Consider the following 6,000-nt stretch of genomic DNA (forward strand, 5'->3'; position numbering starts at 1 on the left):
AGACTTTCGTCCGGTGTCCCGTTACCGGGATGAAATTTATCGAAGCCGGCTACGGACCGAGTTTCATTGTGGACCATGCCTCTCGTGTAATTAAGATGCCCGCGCTAATTATGATTACCGGCGCGTGTGCATGCTCGATGCGTATGGCTGGAACGAAGAGAGCGTCATGGAGCGACGAGGAAACGATCGTTTAACGAAGCCGAGGTATACAGACACGCAAAGTCTCACAAAGAAAAAAATCATGGCCAGAAAAATAACGTAATGACGTTCCTCTTGTCTCTTTGATTCCGCGAAACTGGCGATCTGCATACTCCCCGAGAGTCGCGGGATACGACGCATCCATGATCTCGAATTTGTAATTACCGGATTACGACCTCTCGTGATTTGCATATCACGCTCGCGCGCGCCGGCGCCGACTTTAATCCGTTAATTATTAAAGATGCGGGTAATGACGAGTATTAAAATTCGCCGAGATTTCTGCCGCTCGGAGAGGAAGCCCGAGTCAGCGCCGCGAGAAGCGACCCGATAAACGATAATAAAAAAATATCCTGATCCGATTATGCCCGAGATTTTATTGGCGTCGCCGAAGAGAGAGGAACCGGGTCATGCATCCTCGGTTTAAAGATCGTTACGCGTAACGGACGCGTTAATTCGAGGAGCAGAAGAATACCGAGGACCTCCACCGAGAGGTTTCTCGACCGCGATTTTCAGCGTAAATGCCGGCTTGCGAGGAACAAGGTTAATGACGGATTTATGCTCCTAAGAATTTAGATGTCGAGTTGAAGATCAAAGTTGGAAGTCTAAAGGCATGTACAAGACACAGAGAAAAGTCGCCGCGCGGAATCGATAGACGAACTTCTGCTGAATTTTTAATCGTCGCGCCGTGATTCCGGACAGAGCCTCGTGTTTGCATTCGAATTTGAGCTTGAAATCGGATTCACATTCACCCTTGGACTCGAATTTGAATTTTTCGTGATGTTGAGGAGCTGACGGGAACCGCAAAGCAAGTCGCATGAATTATATTTCTACGGCGTACCGCGATTTTATAATACAAGCACTCGACGTGCGGACAGCTGTACCGCTGCTTAACAAGAGAGAGAACTGCTTATTTATTTTTAATTTAGACATCACATTAATGCCGGATTATCCGCGCGCTCGTTGCAACTTCACAGTATCTCCGCTGCGAATAAATTAACGAGAAATAAGTCGTAAATTAGAGCCGTAAATTATTTCAGCGTTACGCCGATGATTCCCGTTCTCGTGCGATCGACGAGACACGTGAAGCTGAATTAAAATGAACAGAGAAACAAGGAAAAAAGATTCCCGACTTGCTGAGAGTCAAACGTGGCCGTAACATTAAGCGGTAACATTTAATGGATACGACCAGCCTTTTAATGATTTCCGCGAATCCTTGAACTTTGCGCAGCGCGTGCTCGTAAAATCGGGACAAACAGCGCTTGAATTTGAAGATAACAATTTTTATGAGGCAAATGTGAGCAAATGTTACCTGCCAAATGACTCTACCGTGCGCGCTTTTCTTTCGCTATTTCGGAAGATTTCCATGCGATCCCGCCCACCTCGCGCCGCTTTTCGATTACAAAGTTCCGAACGAGAGCGAAGCGAGAGCAAGACGCGCCGCTGCAATAACGGCTTCAATTAACGAGTTCGAAAGCGAACGGGGAACGTCGTCCGAAGTCTGACGTTTTGCATAGCCGCGACTTCAGCAGCCGTCGAGGGAGGTGGCCGAAGTCGAAGTGCTTCGCAAGTTCGCCGGTAACGCCGTAACGAAGTACGGAGCGCCAAGTCGTGACGGCGTTTACGCTTCCTCCGTGCCGGGAGAGTGATTTTCTTTCGATTTTCACTCCGCTTCCTTCCGCCGATCGCTCGTCACGGGGAAGTCGTAAAAAGTAAGGTCGCTTTACGAGTACCCGGAGATGGGAGGAAGGAAGGGTTGCAATACGTTCGCGGAAGGGCGCTCCGCCGCGGCGCCATCACGGAAGGCGCCGCCGCGGGTCGTCGCGGGCAGGAGGAAAAAAAAAGTAACATGCATCACGCGATGCATACCTCATTACACATTACATCCAGGTGTACGCGGTGCACTCTTCGCGGATATGCACGCGCGCGTGCGCGCGCACGTGTGTACGTGTATGTTACCACTTAGTCATGATCGTAAAAAGTACGTACGATCCGAAACTTGGTCGCGGGACAATGCCGGGAGGTGGCTGATATTATATTTTCCTCCACGTCAAGGTAAACTCTCCCCGGTATATCATCACAACGTCGAAAAAAACGTTTCGCTCGCGTCTACAGGCTCAACTGAACTTCGAGGCGTAACAAGCGAGTTGTTCGTCTCGACGTCGCGTTGACCATCAGTCTGAGAAATCTCAGAGCAAGATGTTGCTGGATCCTGCTTGAGGATGTTGACAAATTTTTTCAGATCGACTCAAGAGCGCGCGATTTATCTCCGCGAGTTTAGCGCGATGCGAGTGTTCGTCGTAAATATAGCGGGAATGGAGAAAATCGCGAACAAGTTTGCGGACTGGTACCGCAGCGAGTACAAGCAGACTGCGCGCCTTGATCTCTCGATCGCGCGCGATTAAGGCATCTTAAATCCCGCGGTACGATTTCCTTCGGAAGCGCGCGTATGTCGCGCGTCTCGCGACTCATTAAATATGCAGCGCGCGTGTTGTCGTCCGACGTTACTGCCGATAGATTTATGTGCGTTAGGATAATGATATACATTGCGTATAATAATATAACCCGGCGAGATCGTTCGCGTCGCAAACCGGCCCGCGATTTAATATGCTGAGCGCGAACGCGCGCGTGCTTCGAGAAACCTTCCCAGTTATGCGTCGGGCGTACGTACCTATCTATATACGCCTGTCTGTCTTTTTCTGCTTCGCTCGCGTGAAATAACCGGCGAGAAGCCGCGGAGAAGCAAAGGTTACGAGTGGACGAGGAGACGGTCTCTCGACCGGTGGCAGAGAGTTTTCCTGAATGTTGCTGCCAGGGACGATCCGTCGTGAGTCACGATCGACGATGACCTATGCGAATACGCGCACAATACACATACGCGTACGATAAAGCGCGGCCGAAGGTCCCTGCGAGTTCTCGCGCGGAGTTCTCATTCACGCGCGCGCGGATTCCGACGTTCTCCTCGGCGCTCGACGACTCGCGCGAGAACGGTCCAGCATAGTTTTCCGTTGAAGAAGAGTCAGACTGAAAATTTGCCAATTTTTTGGGAAGATGCATTCGCCGCAGAGATAAATTCTCTTCCAGAAAACGTGTGTTGAGGAAAAGTTCTCTCGATCGCCATGAAATTCCGACGCGGAAAACGGAGAGTCCGCTCCGCGGAGGATTGATGATTAGCGACTGCGCGTCAGAGGGTTGAATAAACGTTACCGCAGGAGGAAGGAGGCGTCTCTTGGAGCTTGGTAGAAGGTCTCGGAGGTAGAATTCGGCTCTAATTCGATTAGCCGACGACAACGGCGGTCGTCGCCGGGCTCGCTTTCCGTTTTATTGTTGCCTCAAAAGAGACCTGCCGACCGAGTTGGGAGACTCGGGGCGAGAAACGCGCTTCGAGGGTGGCGCAAGGTGCAAGGGCCATGGAATAAATTCCGGCAGAATTGCGGTAGCCTGCCGGTGCATCGAAAAAGAGGTTCGGGACGCGTCCCCGGTACTGTCGTGCCCCCTTCACCGCCGCGTCGTAAACCCCGTTTCCATTCCTGTTCTCCGCCAGGTGGTAGCGGGGAAACCCGGTCGCGTCTCGAGATTTTACGGCTTTTCCGGAATTCTGAGGACCGCACTAAATGACCGGCAAGGAATTCGATGATGGACATCCAGCTTACGCTCGCTCTCCCGAGGAGAGTGCCTCGGAGTGCCTCCTCTCGAATACGAGCGGCGAGATAAAGCGACGACGAAGATTGCTCGACTGTATACATACACAAAGCGCTCTCTGAAAGAGAACGGAAGAATATAAAATATCTGAAATAAAATAAAATAAAATAAAAGTCCCTCAATTCTTCAAAATGCTCCTTGCTCGCCGATCGCAAAGTTACAGTTATGATAATTGCATTTCGTCTCTGCCAAGCTTGACCCTTTTGCGTTGCTTTCCGCTTTTCTCGCAAGAGAAGTCGACAATGATACTCGGCAACATGGGAGAGGATTTAACGCGTCCCGCTCTTGATATCATCGCCGTTCTGTTCCGGAATCACCGTCGCGTTCATAATGGTCGAGCGATCTCCGGTTCACGCTCCGCTTCCGATCGCGCGTCTCGCGACGGCGGAGTCGTGTCCCCCTGTGCCCCGTTCCTGAGCCGTTCCCCCGGTCTGTCGCCTCGCGGAACGACCGGTTGACAGTTGACACCGGTTTGACAATGCGCCGCGCTCCGTGCCATTGTTGGAAGCCGCGTGAGCGTGCCGGCGTTACCATTGTTGGGGCGTCGCGACGCCTTCGTGCTCCTCTCGTCTCTTTCGCTCCCTCTCTCTCGCTCGCTTCCCTCCTGTCCGCAGGCAGTCCCGCTCTCTCTTCGTTACGAACAGAGAGCGTTTTGTTCTACGTCACGCGAAATTCAATTCTCCGCTTCTAATTTAATCGGACGCTCGCTCGTGGACCGCGTGCGCTCTAAGAGAATCTGCCGCCCTCAAGCATCATGCGTGATGTGTTAATCTGATTCAATCTTTCTCCTTGATCGTCTCGTGTTCGTTCATCTCGGAATTTGCAATAGTCTACGATAGTTTTGTCATGCAATTTCGTGCGATGCTTTATGCTTCGTGTTACGCATTTTCGCGCGAATCTTTTGGCCGACTCGCACCAAGCCTTCCCTCTCTCTCCCTCCCTCCCTCTCTCTCTTTCTATTCGTACACCCGTTATTTCGCATACTCTGCTGTCTCTCTCTTTTTTCTCTCGTTCCCTCTTTTTTCCTCATTCGCACTCTTGCTCTCTTTCCATCCCGCGATGCACGTGTGAGTGAATAATTCAGTGACAGAGAGACACACGGCCGCGTGGAATCCGCATCGGCCGCACACGAACCAACCGCAGCGACAAGTTACACAATGCCGCAGTGACGCGCCCCTCGATTTTTCGCCTTTTATGCGAAAGGGCGACGCGGCCGGGGGGGGGGGGGGGGAAGGATGACGCCAGGGTCCATTGTGGTCGACGGAACCCCCGGCTCGTGCATCGTACGCACCGACACACAGACATACCCACACGTGCAAGCTTGGGGAGCGTCGCGACGCGTAGTACGATCGACGCGCCGTAAAAATTGAAACGGGGCTCGCGCGGAAGCGTCATGTCGGGAGGACGAGTGACAGGATATCCTCCTCGCGCGCTGGATCCCGCGGTAAATATCTCATGCTCCCATCACGCACGAGCCTCCGACGCAAAAGCGTCCCGATGGAATGGAAGACCTTGCGAGGGGAAATCAATGAAATCCGATTTGTTTAATCAAAAATCCTGCGACTCTCTCATCAGGCATCTCAAAACGAGAGTAGGAAACGAGTAATAAAAACGCAATAAATCCAGCTTCTATTCGAGATAAGAGAGCACGCTTTATTAACATAATCCAGAGAAATCTCTCAAATATGTTTCAAAAAAAATCTTAATACTTTGGTTCTAAAGAAGAGGCACGGCTCTTTCGTTTCCACTCGCGCGCGCGCGTACATGCGGGAAAAGGAAGGAATCTGCGGATCGCACGGCAGAGAGACGCGCTAACTGAGACGTCAACCAGGATGTGGACGCATTGCACGACGACGGGACGGGACGACGACGACCGCACGACGACGTTGACGGAGCGTAGTCGCCAGCGACGTCCGCGCGTTCAACCAGCCGATCCATTCAGCCAACCATCCGGTCCATCCGGTGAGCCCGGCGAGCCAGCCAGCACGCGGATGCACCTCGCCGCGTTTGATAATGCATTAACGCCGGTGGATCAGAATATTAGCATAGCATACGCCCATCGCATTTGAATTGAGAGGCAGCGGCCCCTCGGTGGTATAAGCA

The sequence above is a fragment of the Ooceraea biroi genome, chromosome 9, assembly GCF_003672135.1.
Source record: "Ooceraea biroi isolate clonal line C1 chromosome 9, Obir_v5.4, whole genome shotgun sequence".
Lineage (NCBI taxonomy): Eukaryota > Metazoa > Arthropoda > Insecta > Hymenoptera > Formicidae > Ooceraea > Ooceraea biroi.